The sequence below is a fragment of the Cebus imitator genome, unplaced genomic scaffold (assembly GCF_001604975.1).
Source record: "Cebus imitator isolate Cc_AM_T3 unplaced genomic scaffold, Cebus_imitator-1.0 Scaffold321, whole genome shotgun sequence".
In the NCBI taxonomy this organism is placed as follows: Eukaryota; Metazoa; Chordata; class Mammalia; order Primates; family Cebidae; genus Cebus; species Cebus imitator.
The window spans coordinates 1,861,018-1,874,096 of NW_016107636.1; the positions used below are offsets into that span (position 1 = coordinate 1,861,018).

At 43.9% G+C, this 13,079-nt stretch overlaps 1 pseudogene across 1 annotated transcript; it reads right to left on the reverse strand.

The window, feature by feature from the left end:
• Window positions 1-5,397: 5,397 nt before the first annotated feature.
• On the reverse strand, window positions 5,398-8,571 carry LOC108286503 (annotated as a pseudogene). Its single transcript, XR_001817942.2, has 3 exons — window positions 8,517-8,571; window positions 8,144-8,399; window positions 5,398-7,898 (listed from the first exon to the last, which is right to left on the reverse strand). The product of XR_001817942.2 is annotated as a palmitoyltransferase ZDHHC7-like (transcript).
• Between the last annotated feature and the right edge of the window lie 4,508 nt (window positions 8,572-13,079).

The window sequence follows — 13,079 nt, forward strand, 5'->3', positions numbered from 1 at the left end:
AAAAAAAAAAAAAGAAATACTTTTGTACATAAAAGGACACTGTCAACAGAATAAAAAGGCAACCCACAGAATGGGAGAAAATAGTTGCAATTCACATATCTGTTAAGGGATCAATATCCCTTAACAGGATATGTAAAGAACTAGAATTCAACAACAAAAAAACCTAAACAATTCAATGTGAGCAAAGAACTTGAGTAGACATTTCTCCAACAAAGATACACAAATGGCCAAAAAGCACATAAAGAGATGTTCAGCGTTATTATGGAAATGCAAATAAAAGCCACAATAAGGCTGGGTGCGGTGGCTCATGCCTGTAATCCTAGTGTTTTAGGATACTAAGGTGGAAGGATCACTGAGTCTAGGAATTCAAGACCAACCTGGGCAATATAGCTAGACCCCATCTCTACTAAAAATGAATAAAAATAGCCAAGTGTGGTGGTGTGTGCCTGTCATCCCAGATACTTGGGAGGCTGAAGCAAGAGGACCACTTGAGCCAAGGAGTTTGAGGCTGCAGTGAGCTATGATTGCACCACTGCACTGCATCCTTGGTGACAAAGCAAGTCTCTGTTTCTCCTGTTTCTAAAGAGAAAAAAAAAAAAAGCCAGAAAAATTAAATTTTGGCAAAGATGTATAGAAATTGGAACCTTGTCCATTTATGGTGTGAATGTAAAATGGAGCAGATGCTACAAAGAACAGTTTTAACAGTTCCTCAAGAAACCACACACAGAATGAACATATTATGCACCCATTCTACTTCTAGTTATATACTCAAAGGAATTGAAAGCACAGACACAGACAGACACTTGTACTCTAATGTCATTGCAGCATTATTAATAATAACCAAAAGGTGGAAACAACCCAAATATCCATGAACAGATGAAAAGATTTTAAAAGCTGTATGTACATATAATGGAATATTATTCAGTCGTGAAAAGGAATCGAGTTCTTATACACAGTACAACATGGATAAACTTTCAAGGCGTTATATACTAAGTGAAATAAGCCAGGCACAAAAGGACAAATATTGTATAAGTCCATCTATATGAAGTACCTAGAATAGTCAAATCATAAAGACAGAAAGTAGAATAGTGTTTACTGGGGACTGGGGAAAGGGGAAAATGGGCAGTTATTTGTTAGTAGGTATGGATTTTCAGTATGGGATGATAAAAAAGTTCTGGAAATGGATAGTAGTGATGGTTGTACAAGAACATGAATGTACTTAATGCCATTGAACTGTGTGCTTGAAAATGACTGAAATGGAATGTTTATATTGTATGTACTTTATACCAAAATAAAAGAAAGTAGGCATAGTCTTTTCCAATGATTTTAAAAAAGAGATCTTGTCTAAGAGACTGATTACTATCATGTTACAAAGGTGAGGTAGGGATAACAAAATAATGAGTTTTCTCCCAAACATAGAAGGAAAAAATCAGGAATAAATATCCTCTAGTAGTTATAACAAATAGCAGTTGTAGAGGTTGTCTTTTTATTGTTCCTATTCTTTGAAGAGATATATCTGAAATTTTTTATTAATATTTTATGAAGGTTTTTGATATATGATCTTTGTCAAGTAAAGGAAATTTTATGCTGTTAAGTTTGCTAAGTTTCTTTATGTGAAAAATCTCTAGAAGTATTTCTGAAAATATAGCAGAACATAATTTATTCAATATGTCTAGGATCTGACCTATTCTAGATTAAGAATATTTCCAGGGTTCAAGACATCTTACCTCCAAGAAAAGCACAGCAATTTTCTTTCTTTCTTTCTTTCTTTTTTTTTAAGACGGGGTTTCACCTGATGGCCAGGCTGATCTTGAACTCCTGACCTCAGGTGATCCACCCACCTCAGCCTCCCAAAGTGCTAGGATTACAGGCCTGAGCCACCGTGCCTGGCCAACAATTTTCAAGATATATGTTTTGGCATAGAAAAATGGCTTGTAATATAGGGTGTAAGGTATTATAAGAAATAAGTATTAGGCCAGGAGCCTATAATCTTTCTTGTTACAAAGGAAGTGGTATTTCTTCGTCTTATAAGAGACTAATCTAGAATGAGATGATTAGAGGTTCATGCCTATAATCTCAGCATTTTGGGAGGCCAAGGCAGGTGGATTGCCTGAGCTCAAGAATTCCGGACCAGCCTGGCCAACATGGTGAAACCTTGTCTCTACAAAAAATGTATATATAAAAAGAAAAATAAAATTTAAAAGCAAGGAAATATGTAAAAACCCATAAGACAATGTCACATAAAAACTAGAATTAGAAAGTAGAAGGTCTGAATGCTCTCTCTTGACTCGTATTTCTTCTTGGAAACAGTGGTTAGACCTAAGTAGAGGTGGTTTTGTACTCAAGGCACCCACTCTCCGGTTCCCCAGAGCTTATTCCACCACGTGTTTTCTTTTCTACATTGGTGCAAATGTCATTTGCCACGTATTTGTCTGCACTGTTTATTATATAAAAGAGAACGTTTTCTCTGTACCAGCATCTCTTTCAAGAGTTGGAAGACAATGCATGGATTCAAAGATTTAGGTGTCACTTACAAAGTAGAGAACGCTTGTATCTGAGTCTCTGCTAGACATTCAGTGTCTACAGTAGTGCTTGGCAAGGATTGGAAACTCAATAATTATTTGCTGGTGAATGAATACTAAATAGGTCAGGTAAGTGATGTTAGTGGCTTGGACAAGAGTGGTGGCAGCAGAGGCAAAGAAAAGGGGGAAGATTTGAAAGATATTTAAGAGGTGGACATGACAGAATTTGGTGATCAATTTGGGAGAGAAGGAGAGGAACAAGTCAATAGTCTGGTTTGAGCACCTGGGCAGACAGTGAAAAGGAGTACATGAAGTGAGGGCAGAGATGGTAAGTATAGTGTTAAGACATGGCTTTTGAGCTCTCTTCAAGATAGCGAAATGATGTCTGCTTTAGGATATTTGGCAGTTGGCTTTATGGGAGTGGAGTTTAGGAGAAAGAAGAATGGACCAAAGATAGAGATTTGAGAGTTATTGACATAGGGCTTGGGTAGAGAGGAGGAGTGCACAAAAGAGACTGAAACTAAGCAGCTAAAGAGATGGGAGGAAAACAACCAGAATATGACACAGAAACCAAGGAAAGGGTGTTTTCAGAGACAAGTGGATGGGCTAACGGGGTCAAATATTGCCTAGAGAACATGCAAGCACACTGAAAAGTATTTACTAGATTTAGCAATACAAGGGCCACTAGGACCTTAATTGTGGGGTTTGGGGGCTTTAGCCAGATGAGAGTGAATAAGGAATGAGGAGATTATGCAAAAGATGGAATCAGCAAGTTTAAACATTTCTATGAAATTTGTCTAAAGAAAAGATATAGTGCCGGATGTGGGTGGCTCATGCCTGTAATCCCAGCATTTTGGGAGGCTGAAACGGTCAGATCACGAGGTCAGGAGTTCGAGACTAGCCCGGCCAATATGGTGAAACCCAGTCTCTACTAAAAATACAAAAATTAGCGGGGTGTGGTGGCACACGTGTGTAAGTCCAGCTACTCGGGAGGCTGAGACAGGTGAATACTTTGAACCTGGCGGGCAGAGGCTGCAGTGAGGCGAGATAACACCACTGCACTCCAGCCTGGGGAACAGAGCGAGATTTCCTCACAAAACAAACAAACAAACAAACAAAAAACGAAAAGAAAGAAAAGGCATAGTGTACTCAGTCCCTGGATGTGGAGTCCAGGAAAATTTTCTTCGTTATTATTACTGTTATGTCGGGAGACGCCTGACATTTTAAATGCTGATAGAATCATCAGCAAAGGAATAAGAGAAAGAAAGGATAATAAGATGGGTAAAATTCCTGAGATGAACAGTGAAACAGAGATGGTATTTATGAGGGGCTGTGTTAAAGAAAAACTCTTCCCAGGTTCACGAGGGTCATGGTTTCAAATGCAGGGATTTCCTTTGAGCACCTCGTCCACACCTCGATCCAAAATCCACACCTCCGTCAGGGAACCAGAGGGGTTTGGAATATAAAGTTCTTTGGATTTCCCGCCGCCGGCTAGATAGGGAAAGGCAGGTGAAGCCCCTTTGTCCCAAAAACACCATCAAAAGCTCTGGGAGGAGGGGGCTCTGTATCTCAGAGCTGTGGACCAAGTAGCCAATCCAGTATCAGAGGCAAAGATCAATCACTCCGGAGGAAGTCTGAAAGGACTCCTCTCATTGACGAGAACATGAATGGGGCGGGAATAACTCAAGGGTTAAAATTCCAGCCTCTCTTTCTGTCTGTCTGTCTCTCTCTCTCTCTCTCTCTCTCACACACACACACACACACATTTTAGGGTGATGTATTTTAGTCTCCTATGATCATATTTTTGGATGGTGTATCCTGAGCCCCATCATCAGCATCACAGTGGCTGCAGGAGTGATCTGTAGAGTATATAGGAGATCAAAATATACCATCCCAAAATGTGTCTCTCTGGTGGAAGGATTATTTTGAGCTGAAGACAATTAATAAAAAGCAGATGTAATATGAGCTCTCTGCTCTATCCTATCTGCCTGAGAATAAACCATACATTTCCTTTTGTGAAGGTGTCCCCCCCCCACCCACTCACACACTTAATGAAGTGGTTGTCACAGGGTTTGCAGGAATAATGGACAGAATACAGTAATAATTAAGCATTAATCAAGCTGCATTTTGACTCACTTCCACATAACCAAAAGTTACATAGCACAAGATTTGCATCCCCAGTGTTCCGATAGATAGAATTTCTGATGTTAAAATCATAAAGTTTTTAAGATAGGTAGGATCTCTGATGTTAGAATCATAAGAATTTTATTTAAAAAGTGCTTGGCCAGGCATGGTGGCTCACACCTATAATCCCAGCCCTTTGGGAAGCTAAAGCGAGAGGATCACTTGAGTCTAAAGGTTTGAGACCACCCTGGAAACTAAAAACAAATTATCTGGTCATGGCTGTGCATCCCTGTAGTCCTGTTACTGATGGAAGGTTTAGGAAATAAGAATAAATAAAAAGTTCCTCTTCAAAGCTTTCCTCTTAGTTCATTATGAATAAATAATAGTTTCTTCAAAGGTTAATTTATTTTAAAGCTTTTGCTAATAAAGTAGCTGTTAGTTATAATGAAGAAATAAGTATATGATATTTGCCCTGAGATGCCTAGACAAGCCCAGGCAAATCTTAGATTATAGCTTATTTGCCTTCCTTATCTGGAAACGTTATCGCTTCTCTAAGCATCCTCCAAGTTACTTTCTCTTTTCCTTTGTTCTCCTCTGCCTTTACATCTTTAGGAAAGTTGCTTTTTTGTTGTTTGTTTGTTTTTTTTTTTTAGAACTGTCAATGCATTATTTCATAGAAAAGTTACATTGAAAGAAGAGATTGAACAGTCAAGTATATTTAATTTGCACACACTTGCCAAGTTTCACAGGATTCAGCCACTTGGATAATTTTTTTATTTATAACAGTATATACATATTGAAAGCCTCACACTGAAGCCCATACACATGTCCAACCCAGACAACCATGTGCAAATGAATACGCAAAACAGTCTCTGGCAACTCGCATCTCCAGGATCACGCACAATCTATGCTTTGTCCCTCTGGCTGTGACGCACTTCTTCCCCTAATGGCGCACAGGCTTCCGCGGTGACTGAATCCACTTCCAAATCCCCTGCAGGTTTGCTCTTGGCTAGGACGGTGGCTCAGATAGGTCCCTTTGTGGCTTTGCATCAGCAGCAGTAGAAGCCCTGATTCAGATGGGGTACAGAGTAATTAAAAACAAAACACAGTTCGCAGATGAGCAGAAAGGCAAAACAGTTCCCAGGAGGGAGATGCCAACTTCTCTTAGCATGGAGGGCATGCTTAAAGGAAGATCCTCGGACTTTGTCACAGATTGCTTCTTGATGCATCCAGCAAAAAATGTACAAATCAGGCAAGGTTAAGGCAAGTCCCCATGGAGGCGAGCTGTTGGCTTTCTGGCATAAGTTTAAGCTGCACACCAAGGATCCTATTTTATCACCTGTGCCGTGGGTAGAGAAGAAAACATAAAAGCTAACAAAAATGTCCAACAAGAGGACGCCATCCTGACCATTACCAGCCTGAGCGCTGCCTGCTGGTGACACAGTTGCCCTTGCCAGGGGCTGGCTGCCTCACAATCCCCTCACCTTCCCAGAGGTGCCCAAGGGCTGGGCCCTGCCTCTCCAATTGGGATGCCTCTCCTGCCCCATACACCAACAGCATCGAGCTGCCCAATGGATCAGGTCACTGAGGCTCTACCCTTCCCCAGGTGCTATTTAGACACTGCTAATTTGGCTGGAACAACAACAACAAAAAATCAGTTCCAAGGCCCTCAAGCACTCAAGATTTCTTTAAGAAATTAAAGCAGGAGGGTAACGAAGGACTGCACAGGAACGACTGTTCTTTGGATCGAGATGTCCTAAGATAGCAATACATTCATAGTAACCACGGGGAGGACCCCGCGGCCTCTCTCCCCTCTTCCCTGAAACATCAGTTTCTAAAAGATAGCTTGTTTTCTGTACACAGCTGGGAAATGTTACACTACCTAAACAACACTGGCAGTTTTGAGACACACATGCATACACATGCACAGACACGTGCACACAGAGAATTGCTGAGAGGGTCAAAGGGTGTCTCTTCCAGGGCAGTGGGGAGTGTGCCAGAAGTCACCTTCACTGTTCAGTGCACAGATCTTTTGCGACTTCAGTGCAAAGCATCAGAGCTAACAGACACCAAAACGTCTTACTATGTAAATGCCCTGCTGTGGTCCGGAGAGTGCACTGCTGAGTGGGGGGTCAGCAGCAGCCCCCTGAAATGACTGCTCGGAGAATCCCTGTTCACTGGATTGACTGTTTTCCTTCATGATTGGAAACAGCAGCTCAGTACACAGGATTTGAACAACCCATGTAATAACCCAGACAACTTAGAAAACGTGAAGTATTCTTAACAAAAATCCTAACTCCGCAGGAAGGCCATGACATTTGACTTCTTTGCATGGCCACACACCTTTCCGTCGTTGTTGTAGGTGGGGACTGAGCACCTCTTCCAGTGTGGAGAATCTGCCATCTGTGACTAGAAATATATAAAACTCTGCTTGCTGCAAGTAGTTGGTTTGTATAGGTTCCGGTTGCCCTGTTGGTCACAGATGAGCTGTTGATCCCCTTCAGACCCCAAATAAATGAGTAGAAGTCTGTGAGCAAGTTCCAGCCGGACAAGCCAGGCCTCACACTGAGAACTCTGGGCCACCTTTTCTGGGTCTCGTGGGCAGTCACCTAAAGTGGAAGCTGACAAAGGTATTCATCCAGAGGAGTGAGGGGGGATCCCCCAAGCACAGACTTCATCCCTTCCCATCGCAGCCTCCACTCCCATGTGGGCTTCTCACTTTTCAATCGCTCAATTTCCGTCTCATCGTTGCTTATAGAGTGGATGTGGGTGCCAAACATAACTGCAGTGAAAGTGAAAAACAGAAGACTTTTAAGGCACAGGAAGATCAACAGAATTACAGTCATTGGAGGTAAAAACTCACTGCATTTAGTCCACTGCCTTGGACACAGGAGATAAACTGCAATCCACAGAGGATCAGAGCATTGACTGAAGACAGAGCTATATACACAGTGAAGAGCACAAAAAAACCTTTGATTCTTTTTTCCTACACAGTTGTTCTCCCACGGGCAGTGATAATCCATTTTCTGAATACATCTTTTGCAAATACTGCAGTGGTGGTATTAGACCAGTATACTCTGGTTTAATATAGCAGCACTTGGGGCACTTGTAAATCACCTCCTGGGCTTCAGCTGCAGGCTCTCCATGTATTCTTTTGAAGCGTTTCCTTTGAGTACTTCCCAGGGATCAGTGAGCATGGTTCTCAGGTGGGACAACAGGGCGAGCATAGCCAAGCAGTTAAATATGACCCCACTGAGAAATGCCAGATATAGGTGATGGAGGGATGGAGGCAGCAAACTACATTGCCATTTATGTACCTATGCAACAATCCTGAATAATCGGCACATGTACCCCAGAACCTAAAGTACAATTAAAAAAAAAAAAAGAATCAAGTGCTAAGTTCAATGCCCTGAGCTGCCTCCAAGGCCACTCAATTCTATATACTCTGGTCCTATAATAAATACAAATTGATCATCTGAAAAAAAAAGATGACCCCATTGACCACAGAGTACCAGAAATCTTTGGAAGGCATGAAAAAAGTCACCATGAAGTCTGCATAGGTGACCAGAAGCCATGTCATGACGGCACAGATCATGCTGCAGCCGTCAAGAATGAACCAGACCCTGTCAGCCACACCAGCCTCAGAGAAGGAGGACGATGAAGAGTCATAGTTGTCATTTTCAGCCAGGAGAGAATGATGCTCGACGTCCCAGAGCCTGTGTCCTGATGGCTGCGTGATTTTCCTGATGCACCCTCACATGTCCTTTTGAAACATCACCTTAACATGTGGTGCCTTTTCTTCAGGATCTTAAGGTGCATACTGCCCTACGGCATCGGATCCAAGGCCAGGGCAGGGTTGCCTGGTGCTACAGCTCCTCCTGGTCTGTGGCGGTGACTTGCAGTGGTCAAGGCAGGGATTCATCATGCCGCCATGCTCATGGCCTGGCCAGAGCTGGGGGCTCGGTTCGGTCCCCTGGGTCCTGCCGGGCTGGTCGGAGGGGAGGCTGCTGCTGAGCAGATGATGGAGCCCAGAGCCCTGGCTGGAGAGCAGGCAGCATGACCACCTAGGAAAGTTTTAAGTTGTTAGCCTACTGTGTGCAGCCTAGACTGTGAAATCCAGTGCCAGCCAATGGAATCAGGACACAGAAGCAGGGCAGATGCGTTAGATATAAATGGCCCTGCCTCCTTTGTTCAGGATTCTCTCATGGCAAGATGGCTAATGGGAGCACCCTTTCTGTGAAAGTAAAGTTGCCTTGCTGAGAAAATTAAATTTATATTTGAATGCTACTTTTGCGGCGCTGAAAATTCACATATAACAGAAAGTATCTGAGTTACTGGCAGTGACTTTGTATGGGTCTGAAGAAACGTCATGTCTCCTCAGAAGAAAGAATTCAGCTGAGGAGCATAAGGCAGAAGAGACAGAGATGAGTTTCAGAGCAGGAGTGGAAGTTTATTTTAAAGGCTTTAGAAGGAAAGAAAGGAAAATTCACTTGGAAGAGATCCAGGTGGGCACCTGAAGGCCAAGTGAGGCATTTAACCTTGATCCTAGGACTTCATAGGTGTATTAGTCTGTTTTCATGCTGCTGATAAAGACATACCTGAGACTGGGCAATTTACAAAAGAAAGAGGTTTATGGTTACAGTTCCATAAACTGTGAGGGGAGGGCTCACAATCATGGCAGAAAGTGAAAGGCACTTCTTACATGGCACCGGCAAGAGAGAGCTTGTGCAGAGAAATTCTCATTTTTAAAACCATCGGACCTCATGAGACCCATTCACTATCATGAGAACAGCAGAGGAAAGACCCACAGCCATGACTGGATCAACTCCCACCAGGTCTCTCCCACACGTGGGAATTACGGGAGCTACAAAATGAGATTTGGGTGGGGTCACAGAGCTAAAGCATATCATTCTGCCCCAGCCTTTCCAAATCTTATATCTTCACATTTCAAAACCAATCATGACTTCCCAACAGTCCCCCAAAGTCTTAACTCATCTTAGCATTAACTTGAAAGTCCACGGTCCAAAGTGTCATCCAAGACCAGGCAAGTCCCTTCCACCGATGAGCCTGTAAAATCAAAAGCAATTGAGTTATTTCCTAGATACAATGGCAGTACTTGCATTGGGTAAATACAGCCATTCCAAATGGGAGAAATTGGCCAAAACAAAGGGGCTACAGGCCCCATGCAAGTCCAAAATCCAGCGAGGCAGTCAAATCTTAAGGCTCCAAAATGATCTCCTTTGACACCGTGTCTCACATCCAGGTCATACCGATGCAAGAGGTGGTTCCCATAGTCTTGGGTGGCTCTGCCCCTGTGGCTTTACAGGGTACAGCCTCTGTCCCGGCTGCCTTCGTGGGCTGGCATCGAATGTCTGCAGCATTCCCAGGTGCACAGTGGAAGCTGGCAGTGGAGCCACCATTCTGGGGTCTGGAGGAGAGTGGCCCTCTTCTCTTAGCTCCACGAGGCGGTACCCCAGTAGGGACTCTGTTTGGGGGATCCCACCACACGTTTTACTTCTGCACTGCCCTAGCAGAGGTTCTCCATGAGGATCCCGCCTCTACAGCAAACTTCTGCCTGGGCATCCAGGTATTTCCATATATCTTCTGAAATCTAGGTGGAGGCTCCCAAACTTCAATTCTTGACTTCTGTGCACTTGTAGGTTCAATACCACGTGGAAGCTGCTAAGGCTTGAGGCTTGCCCCCTCTGAAGCCATGGCCCAAACTCTACATTTGCCCATATCAGCCATGGATGGAGAGCTGAGACTCAGGGCGTTAAGTCCCTAGGCTGCACACAGCTCACAGACCCTGTGCCTAGCTCACAAAATCACTTTTTCCTCCTAGGCCTCTGGGCCTGTGATGGGAGGGGCTGCCACAAAGGTCTCTGACATGCCCTGAAGACATTCCCATTGTCTTGGTGATTAACATTCAGCTCCTCATTACTTATGCAAATTTATGCAGCCAGCTTGAATTTCTCCTCAGAAAACAGGATTTTTTTTCTATTGCATTGTCAGGCTGCAAATTTTCTGAACTTTTATGCTCTGCTCCCCCTTTGAAACTGAATACCTTTAACAGTATGCAAATAATCTCTTGAATGTGTTGCTGCTTAGAAATTTCTTCCACCAGATACCCTAAATCATCTCTCTCAAGTTCAAAGTTCCACAAATCTCCATGGCAAGGACAAAATGCTGCCAATCTGTTTGCTAAAACATAACAAGAGTCACCCTTGCTCCAGTTCCCAAGTTCCTCATCTCCACCTGGGACCACCTCAGCCTGGACCTTATTGCTCATATCACTATCAGCATTTTTGCCAAAGCCATTCAAGAAGTCTTTACAAAGTTCCAAACTTTCCTACATTTTCCTGTCTTCTTTTGAGCTCTCCAAACTCTTTCAACCTCTGCCCATTACCCAGTTCTAAAGTCACTTCCACGTTTTTTGGGTATCTCTCTCTTTTTTTTTTTTGAGATGGAGTCTAGCTCAATCACCCAGGCTGGAGTGCAGTGGTGCAGTCTTGGCTCACTGAAATCTCTGCCTCCTGGGTTCAAGCGATTCTCCTGCCTCAGTCTCCCAGTAGCTGGGATTACAGGTGCCCACCACCATGCCTGGCTCATTTTTTTGAATTTTTTAGTAGAGATGGGGTTTCACCATGTTGGCCAGGCTGGTCTGGAACCCCTGACCTCAAATGATTCTCCTGCCTTGGCCTCCCAAAGTGCTAGGATTACAGGTGTGAGCCACAGTGCATGGCCCATTTTTGGGTACATTTTCAGCAACGTCCCACTCTACCAGTACCAATTTACCATATTAGTTCATTTTCATGCTGATAAAAACATACCCAAGACTGGGAAACTTAAAAAAGAAAGAGGTTTAAGTTGCACATGGCTGAGGAGGCCTCACACTCATGGTGGAAGGGGAAAGGCACTTTTTACATGATGGCAGTATGAGAGAGCTTGTGCAGAGTTTAAAACTCTAAGTTTTAGCCGGGCGCGGTGGCTCAAGCGTGTAATCCCAGCACTTTGGGAGGCCGAGGCGGGTGGATCACGAGGTCAAGAGATCGAGACCATCCTGGTCAACATTGTGAAACCCCGTCTCTACTAAAAATACAAAAAATTAGCTGGGCATGATGGCGCGTGCCTGTAATCCCAGCTACTCAGGAGGCTGAGGCAGGAGAATTGCCTGAACCCAGGAGGCGGAGGTTGCGGTGAGCCGAGATCGCGCCATTGCATTCCAGCCTGGGTAACAAGAGTGAAACTCCGTCTCAAAAAACAAAAACAAACAAACAAAAAAACTCTAAGTTTTAAAACCATCAGATCTTGTGAGACCCATTCACTGTCATGAGAACAGAACAGGAAATATCCGTCCTCATGATTCAGTCATCTCCCACCAGGTCCCTCCCACAACTGGTGGGAATTATGGGAGCTACAAGATGAGATTTGGGTGGGGACACAGAGCCAAACAGTAACAATTGGCTTGCTGCTTTCCCATGATTCTTCCCTTAGGGTGGGCTGTCTGCATGTGCAGTGCCCTCCTTACCCTGGGGAAGTGAGCATATGCAGTGTGTTTAGGCAGTTGTATCCATGCTCATCTGAGGTTTTCTTTTCCAGTGGGGTGTCTATGGGAGGTCATACTTCACCATTTTGTCTCTTAATCCTCTGAGTTGGGAGGATTGTTTGAGTCCATGTGGTCAAGGCTGTGGTGAGCTGTGATTGTGCCACTACACTCAGCATTGCTGAAAAGATGCCCAGGAAGTTGCTTCTCCCTGGCATCTGCATTCGGTTAACACTTTAATGTGTTTTGTTGTTGTTGTTGTTGTTGTTGTTGTTTGTTTCATTTTTAAGACATAATGTCACTCTGTCACCTAGGCTGGAGTGCAGTTGCACAGTCTTGGCTCACTGCAATCTCTGCCTCCCAGGTTCAAGCAATTCTCCCACCTCAGCCTCCTGAGTAGCTGGGACTACAGGAGTATACCACTAAGCCCAGATAATTTTTGTATTTTTTGGTAAAGATGGGGTTTCACCATGTGGGTCAGGCTGGTCTTGAACTCCTAACCTCAAGTGATCCACCTGCCTTGGCCTCCCAAAGTGCTGAGATTATAGGCATGAACCACCCTACCCAGCCTTTTTTTTTTGAGACAGAATTTTACTCCTTCGCCCAGGCTGGAGTGCAGTGGTGCCATCTTGACTCACTGTAAACTCTGCCTTTAGGTTCAAGTGATTCTTGTGCCTCAGCCTCCTGAGGAGCTGGGATTGCAGGTGTGCACCACCGTGCCTGGCTAATTTTTTGGTATTTTTAGTAGAGGCAGGGTTTTGTCATGTCGGCTAGGCTGTTCTCAAACTCCTAACCTCAAGCAATCCGCCTGTCTTAGCCACCCAAAGTCCTGGGATTACAGGCATGAGCCACAGCACCCGGCCTAACACTTTAATGTTAATAGCTGTGGA